The sequence below is a fragment of the Miscanthus floridulus genome, chromosome 16 (assembly GCF_019320115.1).
Source record: "Miscanthus floridulus cultivar M001 chromosome 16, ASM1932011v1, whole genome shotgun sequence".
NCBI classification, from domain to species: Eukaryota; Viridiplantae; Streptophyta; class Magnoliopsida; order Poales; family Poaceae; genus Miscanthus; species Miscanthus floridulus.
Window position 1 is genome coordinate 5,627,072 of NC_089595.1, and position 9,357 is coordinate 5,636,428.

The 9,357-nt window shown below is 41.2% G+C and overlaps 1 pseudogene; it reads left to right on the top strand.

Moving 5' to 3' along the window:
* The first annotated feature begins 6,928 nt into the window (after window positions 1-6,928).
* On the top strand, window positions 6,929-8,645 carry LOC136514457 (uncharacterized; annotated as a pseudogene).
* Window positions 8,646-9,357: the final 712 nt, after the last annotated feature.

Sequence of the window (9,357 nt, forward strand, 5' to 3'; positions counted from 1 at the left end):
TGTCACCAAAAAGAAATGCATGTTTGAGTTAACTGTTCTGCCAATGAGTTATTTTCAGGTGTTATAGAAATAACTAACTTCTTTATCTTACTGGTATATTGCCCGTGCTAATGCTACGGACCACATTACGTCCAAAGTTAACTTTGCCTTTGTATCTAAGATCACTCCTGGAAAGACATCTAATTAAAAAGCCCATAACAAGTTGACAAAAACATACTATTGTGTTTGCCAACATGACACAATTATATGAGCAAAAAGATATTATCACTACCGGAAACAGTAGAATTGCCGAGTGCCTGAGGGTTTGCCGAGTGCATTCCATCGGGCACTCGGCAAACATCCACTTTACCGAGTATATTTAATGAAACACTCGGCAAACACATAGCACTCGGCAAAAGCCAACTTTGTCGAGTGCCTAATATAAAACACTCGGCAAAATACAACAAAACTCTCGGCAAACACGGACACTCAGCAAAATGGAGTCACGTGCGCTGGGCGTGCGACGGCCATCTGACGGTCGTTCGGTGCGCCGCCCTGCCGTTAGAACTTTGCCGAGTATCCGTTAGAGACACTCGGCAAAGACAAGGTATGCCGTGTGTTTTTTCTTGACACTCGGCAAACTAATATTTTTGCCGAGTGTTTTTTGTTTACACTCGGCAAAGTAATATTGTTGCCGAGTGTTTTTAATGGCACTCGGCAAAATAATAAAAAAATTTCTCTCCAGCCCTCTAAACTTTTTCTACTCTCCACATACAACATGTGGTACTACATGTTAAAATTTGGTATATTTCTCCATCTGTTTGCTATATTTAAGTAATTTATTGCATTTAGAGGATTTTTTTTGTTTAAGTCAAATTTGAACGGCAAGTGTACAAATAATAGAATAAATTGAGTGGAGAAATCATATTCATGTTATTGAGTCCATTTTGGGGCCTTACTCGGGAAATGAAAAGAATTTTCGAACATTTTATTCAGGAAACACGACCACGAATGTGTGGCCGAATGGTTTTTAAATTCTAAAAAAAGTAAACGAAGTCTGAAAATGACGAGATTTGTTAAGATCTCCTAATATCATATGTGGAGACTGTGAAAAAAAATTGAGAAGGTTTCGCACAATTTGTCACGTATGACCTTTCCAAACAGAAGCATCTCCGTACAAGAATCGTAGCGTTTAGAAGGATCCGATAAGATTTGGAGTCAAAGTGATGGTTGAATTGGGGTTTGACTTCAAAACTTTTTGTATAGGCAATAGACAGCATAGATTGGTTCACGTCAAATTTTGGTAATTTTTCAGATCCGTTTGATAATTTTAATTTATTAACTGCAATTATAGAATTTTAATTGATATATATTGAATTTGAGCTATAACTGCATAAAATAATGGATTAATATTCGTAGAAAAATCAAATATGTATTGTTGAGTGAATTTGACAAGGTATTTTTAAATTACATCGTAAGAAATTTAGTAGAACACGCTATGAAGAAGGAGGGCAGTGGAGCATGAAATGTTGACTTATTTTGCCGAGTGTTTTGTACCTGACACTTGGCGAAAAGAACAGTTGCCGAGTGTCATATAGGGGACACTCGGCAACTTCGTCGACCGGCCCCACTGCACAGTATCAGAGCGTAATGGAACATAAAAAAATAATGCCGAGTGCCCCAGATCTTGGCACTCGGCATACTCCTTAAAAAACTAATGCTGAGTGCCCCAGATCTTGGCACTCGGCATACTCCTTCATATGCCCCAGCGGTTAGCACCCCCGGCCCTAACCCTCGCGCACACAACACGCCGCACCGCACACAACCGCACGCCGCCAACCCCCGCCCCACCGCGCCCCGCCGAGCCCCACCGCACCGCGCCCCACTGCCACCCCGCCCCACCGCGCCCTACCACCGGCGTGGCATCGCTGCCCCGCCCCCGGCGCCACCCGCTCCGGCGCTGCCCGCCCCCAGCGCCGCCCGCCCTCGGTGCCCCGCCCCGCCACCAGCGCCCCGCCCTGCCCACGATTGTGAAGCTGTCGGACGACCTCGCCAGGCTGCCACCACCGCGACGCACCAACGCCGTTCCCGCCACGTTGCCGCACTTGTCCGGTGAGGAGAACAACCAGGTGTGCCAACCCCTTCTCTTCCCTTCCTGCTGTGCTAAACGGATCACCCAACCCCTATTAAACTAATTGGCTATTTTGAATTCGAATGTGTTCTAATTACATGTGCGCACATGTATTATGCCTGCTAACTTCGATTCCTTCCAAAGATTATCATGCATACATGTGCACACCCATGTTCTTTACTGGATCTGCGCCTGCAGTCTGTTTGCTTTGCTCTGATTGTTCTGTGCACTGAAAGTTTCCCAATCAAGAAATTGATTTTGAGAAGAAGCTTTAAAAAACCCATGTATTTGTCTATGCTTCACTTATGATTCTATTTGCTGGAGAGATCTTGTCATAGTTCTAAATTGCCATGTATTGTAAGTCTCTATTGCCATGGTTCTATTTTTTTTAAGAGAGTTATCAGTTTGCTTGTACGAAGGCAGACTGGCCTTTAAAGTTCAAATTTCTGTTGAATAGCATGTGATTGAAGTGGGTACAGAAGTATTTTACTAATGTAACTTTGTTGTACAGAAGTGGCTATGCTTCCTGTTGCCTTCGTTTTGCTGGACTCTTTTCTCTCCCTCTTTCTGAAATTACATTGTGCTAAGCTTGAGCTGAGCTTTGTTATACCGTGATGTGTAAGAGCAAAAGGAAAACTAGCTTAATGTAGTGTACTAGCTTATACTGCCTCTCTTGGTGTTACCAGTAACAAACAAATATGATTATATATAGGCAAAAGGAAAACTATCTTAATGTAGTGGACTGCTTAGATTTGTTTGGGAATACAGCTAGCAAGGTTTTTTTTTGTTTGTTTCCAGTAAGCTTTTAAATGGATCACATAGAAGGTTGCATTGAGTTTGACACATCATCCTTGTTCCATGCTAACTGAGGGCAACTTTTTTCTTTTTTGTATTAATGTATTTTATTTTCAGTAGTTACTGACATTTGGGCCAGACGGTAAAAGAACCAATTAGTTATATGCTGCAATTATATAAATACTGTAGAACAGTACTCTTGGACGGCATCAGAGTCATGCGTAAGTAGCTACTTTAAATTACAGCGATCACTCATGCATGAATCGGTGAAATAATCTCAGTGATGTATATACTATGATTTTCCTCTTATGATCATATTTCCCATCTGCCCACTTGGGACCTTACTAAAGTGAACAAAAAGAGATGTAACTTTATTGTAGGTTTGATTTTTTTCAAAGCTGAGTTGCTACATAAATAGCACTTTGTTTGATCAAATATAAGTCTATCTAAGTTTGTCCAGAGTCAAAACATTTTTTAGATTTGGCTATTGTGGATGTGGTTGTCGGCCATCGCGCCGTTGCATTTGTTGCAGGTTTTGGAAGCCTCCCCGTGCAGGGGAGGTGCTGCCGAAATTTAGATTTGACACTACTATGTTCCTTTTATTGCAGGAGAGGCTATTGCAACGTCCTCGACTCGTCACTTTGCAGGACAGCAAGGTGAGGCATACAAGACCCTTCTTTCCATATCATGTTCGTATATCACGTAACCTAGCTAGGCGTCTCCCATTTGAAAGAGATACGGTTGGAAATATGCAGATCTTTGCATATCTATAACCGTATCTGTTTCGAATTGTCCACGTTTTTTGGACAGCCCGCGGATGTGTAGATGCGGTTAGTTTCCATGCTCTACTCCGATCTGTGATAGAGTTTCAGCAGCATCTCCCTGTTGTTCTCCGAATACACAATCTCCCTTCCAGGACGTGTATTTGGAGAACAGCGGGGAGGTGGTGCCGAAATTCTGTCTCGGATAGAAGTAGATATGGAAACTAACCCCATCTATACATCCTCGGGTGGGATTAGGACCTATCTTCACCTATTAGATAGTATAGGAACATGTAGATGCAACGTGATTTTTTATATTACTCGTTGATATGCTAGAGGATGGATGACCGTGAGTGGATATACACGGGCCGCTCTAGTCAGACTTCGTTGACCGCTGAATGGATTGACAAGACCGATGCTTTCTTGGAACGGGCATTTGCAAGGGTTAAAGGAGCTAGTGTCACTTGGCGTCCCTGCAGCAAATGTGCAAACACGCGTCGGCAAACCAAGGTGGTCATGGGTAAACATCTTTGCAAGAATGGATTTATGGCAGACTATACCAGGTGGATCTACCATGGTGAAGTAGATCGTGGGAGAGACGAGGTCGTGAGACAACACATCGAGGAATATGATGGGGATGCCAGGGTAGGAGACATGTTAAATGACTATCATGAAGCACACTTCGATGAAGGACGTAGGGAGGAGGAGCCAGAGGCTACCGCAAAGGCGTATTACGACATGTTGTCTGCGGTACAGCAACCCCTTCATGGGCATTCCAAGATTTCTCAACTGGATGCCATTGCACACCTAATGGCCGTGAAGTCCTAGTTTAGCTTGAGTCGAGACGCCTTCGATGTTATGCTCACAGTTGTTGGCAGCCTGCTCCCGGATGGTCACATCTTGCCAAAAGAGCATGTATGAGGCACAGAAACTCCTTCGTGCACTTAAGATGCCATATGAGCAGATACATGCTTGTCCGAAGGGGTGCATCTTATTTAGGAAAGAGTATGCGGAAGAAAAGTACTGTGTGAAGTGCGAATCGTCTAGGTTCCTGGAGGTAGACTCTGGTGATGGTCAGAAGAGGTAGCTCGCAATCCCCATGAAGATCCTATGGTACCTTCCTTTCATACCGAGGATCCCACTACTAATTTTTGACCCTATCGCATCGCTTCGCCTTGCATCAAATGCAAATCTGATGCAATAGGTGGCTGTTGTTGCATCAATTTTGCAAATCTGATGCAATAGGTGGTCATTATTGCATCGAGAGGGAGTTGGATGCAATAATAATTCATGTCGATGCAATAGGTATGATCTATCGCACCGATTTTGTACACTAGATGCAATTGGTAGAAATTATTGCATCGGAAAAATTTGGTTGCATTACTATTGTTTTTTTGATGCAATATGTAGGTGGTATCGCACCAGTTTAGAATTTGGGTGCAATTAGGAAGTACTATTGCAACGGATTGATAGTGCTTAACTGTGATGCAATATATGATTTTTATTGCATCAGTTCAGGATTGTTTTGATGCGGTACATTGTCATTATTGGACCACAAGTGCCTTGGTCCAGGAAAAGGTCAACGCCGGCATACCTATTGCTCGCTGAGGCACGTGCCTCCTCACACCAACAGATGAGGGCTTCGTTGCGCCCTCCCTCACGTGGCCACGCCATTGCCATCGTCGCGCCCTCCCCCCACGGCGCGCGCATCACGCCTTTCCCCCCACGCTCCCCCACGCCGCCAAGGGCCACTGCATGGCACTGTGCATCTCACCGAGTACGTATTGCCACGGTTGGTATATTGGAATATATTTCATTGCAAATAATTGTTGTATTGCCACACTTTTATTCATGGCCCTTGCATAGTCCTACGCATGGTCTAAAGAAAAAAGGATAAGGCCACAACCGAGCTGCCCACCAAGTAGGCATGACACCAACACACTGCCCCACCAAACACACATCACCCTGACTAACTGATGCCACCGTTGATGCCCTTTACACACCAGGAGCAATTAATATATATTTTTAAAATTTTGTCCTCGTCAAGATGGGTACCAATACCACATGGTTGAGTGAATTTTACATATCATAATATATTGTTCCTCATTTCTTATTAAAAAGCAAGAAAAAAGCACCCTGGGTGTCAAACCCACAACTAGCTCTCCTGGATCGGCTTTGCATGGAGGTCAGTTTGGTTCTGGTTTGGGGTGGACTTGTGTAGCACGAACCATGAATGTAGGCACATATACAGTTTGCATGTGTCGATCTCTTGCTGTGTGGAGCTATCAATGTTTCTAGCATAATTATTATATTGATGGTTGTACATGCCCTGATTGGGTGATAAAAGGTCATCATCTCCTTGTCCTTGTGTTGGGTTTGGCAATCCTATCTTTAGTTTCTTATTTATGCTATTTTCAGTTGTGCCACCTGTTCTTTTTGGTATAGCAAGTTTGGATGAGCCAAATGCTTCCAAACTTTTTCTGTGGTCTCCTGATAGCATACGGTAGCTGCTGTAATTTTTGTAGAATTTTCTATGCAAGCCTTGTATATGGTCTTTTATGCATCCTTGTATCTATTTAAATTTAGAAAAGCATCAAATAATTTTATTTTATGATGGCCATCATATTTTCTGGTGTCCATGAGTTATGTATGTTGCCATGATATGATTGGTATGGTCCAAATGTAAGTTTGGAACATCGTTAATTCTTTAAGTGAGATGTTGGTCCCATCTGGACAGATCTGGGGACTTATAGAAGTTCACCTTGATAAGTTGGTTTCCTGGGAAACTTGTGAATACCAAAGTCGAAGATAATTGTCATATCTAGCTGCTGTTCCAATTTGAGGTCATTTGGCCTAGTGGTTTGAAAGTTACAGCTGTTTGAAGTTACCTCCCAGTTTTTGGGTGCTCTCTGTTTCAGCAGAGTAGTTTCTGTAATTCTGCTATTTCGAAGTACTTAAGTTCTGAATCATGCTTTGATGTATGAAGATGAAATCTCGAGAATTTTATAAGCTTTCCAGAATGTCCTCTTTCAAGTCATTTGGACTTGTATATCTCCAGATATGATTTATTTTCTATACAGCTGTTGCATGCCCAGATTTCTGGGAACTTGCTAGAAAGCAAGTTGCTTATGTTAGATGCTTTATGTAGTTAATTATGTTCTTTAAAGTGATTTGAATAGAGCTGGGCTACTCGGTAAACGAGTGTCCAGTGATGTATGTTCTCATAACATGTTTTATTCATTTATCTTCAATGTCATACATATCTCTGAAATGCTAGAGTTCAACTGTCCATTGCTTTTTACCTCTCAACATGCTTTGGTAGGAATCATATTTGCATGATTAACATGGACTTGGATTTTTTGAGGAAGTAATCAGTACATGAATCTAACTGATACAGTTTGATTTCCAAAGTATCCATTTTACCTAATTCTTATTATACTTGAACTGGAACTGCTGTTGCTACTTGCTAAAGTTGAAAACACTAATTGTGTTCTTAAATTTAGGAAAGCGCCTTCTCCAAAATTGCAGAGAGAATTGAGTTGGAAGCTTCTGTGATTTCAAAAGAACAAGAAAGACACATTCTTCATGAAACCTACAAGGAAACCACTGGATGCAGGAGCAGGAAAGGTCCTGGACATGGATACTTGGCAAAGTATCCGACCCGAAGCCAACTTATGAATGAATGAATTGAAGAGCAAGCTCGTGCATCTGCATTAGCAGCAGCAGTCCAACAGAAGAATAGTGAGATGCAAGCTGAGGTAGAGAAGTTAAAAGAAAAGCTTACCGTTCAAGCTGCTGAGAGGGAGAGCGACAAGGAAAAAATTCAGCAGCTACAACATCAACTGGAGAGTACACGTAGCAAGATTAGAGAAGAACTAAGGCAAGAGTTTTTTCACTAATCAAACAACACAATCAAGCACCGCCTTTGATAATAATACTACTGCTTAATTGTTACCAACATCATTGATTTTAGTAAAGCTTGATTGCTAATGTTTCTCCTTATAACTCCAATGCAAGAATGCTGCACCAACCACAACAGCCCCTCAGCCTGCAGAAAATATGGTTAGTGGAAATGAAGGTGCAGATTTATCACAGGTATTATTTTTTGATAAATGCAAACTGCGATGTAATGGATACCTACATTTAATCTAACATAATGTGTGAATCTTTTTTTAAAATATGAAGGCTGGTACAGAATCTGCCATGCCCACACATAATGAACCTGCTGTTGTTCTGACTCCCATCCAAGGATCAGAACATGTGCAACAGGTAATATACTTTAAAATTATCACCTGCAGTTGAATAGATTCTTAGAATTGCTAAGTGGTGATTGCTCCTTCAAATCTTCTGGTTTTTACAGACTGTACCAGACAGTGTATTGTTGAGCAAATAGAAGAGTATCCAACCTAGTCACCTCACTCGCAGCGCCAACAGATCACTTTTCCCAAATGATAAAGATAGTAATGAGACAGTGACATTTATTACATCACAAACACTGAGGAATATTGCTGCAAATAAAAAGCTACAATGCAGAAAGAAAGGAGGAAAGGTATGAGCAATCAGGTGTCATTTTAAGTTGTTGTCCAGATTATTAACATGAACTTTGTTCACTTATACATGTATGTTTGTTCACTTAACATGAGCAATCAGGAGTTCATGCCTTATGTGTTTATAGTTCGGCTTCAGTATCCATTCTATTTGTTAAACCCAAAAATATTGTTGTCTATCATGTGTTGTCTATGTTTGATTCCAACTGTGTGATCAACTATATATATATTACTAATGCATGTCATTTTGACTTTTTCAGGAAGATCAACCTTGAGGGAGTCTTGGCAAGCTGAAATGAATCAAATATTGTGCAACGAGAAAGATGCCATGTTGATCTGTGCTAAGAGACATGTATTTTTGTTTATGATTGCCTATTTGTAGCATAAGTTAGTGGTTTGTAATGCAGTTCAACTTTGCAATTACCTATTTGGAAATAGGAAGGCATTTGACTTCCTTACGTTGTACAAACTATTGAATGCTTATGATCCAAGTTATTAATATGATTGCCTTTTTGTGCCATTGAATTTTGTAATTTTATGAATTTCTGTGCAATGAATTTGATGCAATAATTGGTTGCCCTTCAAATCTCATGTCGATGCAATAGTTTGTATTGCATCCAAGCTCATGTCGATGTGATAGTTTGTATTGCATCTAACCTCATGTCGATGCAATAGTTTGAATTGCATCGAACATAACGTCGATGCAATAGTTCCTATTGCATCGAACCAAAATGATGATGCAATAGAACCTCTTGCATCGAATCAAAATGGTGATGCAATAGATTATATAGCATCGAACCTAATATGGATGCAATATAGTCTATTGCATCGAACGATAGCCGTTGCAATAGATGTATTGCATCAACATGATTTGGATGCAATAAGCTATTGCATCTCTCAATTTTGATGCAAGAGACAACGGATGGACAATGCAATAGCTGCTTCTCGCATCAACCACAAGTAACCGATGCGAAAGGCTATTGCATCAAGACCACTTGCATCGGCTGGCATCAAACGAGAAATTGATGCGAAACCGAACTATTGCATCTATTTTAGACCTATAACATCAAAAATTGACCGGTGCAACAGGGTCAAAATTTAGTAGTGTCCAACGGCTTTACATGACTGAGGAATCCACGAAACA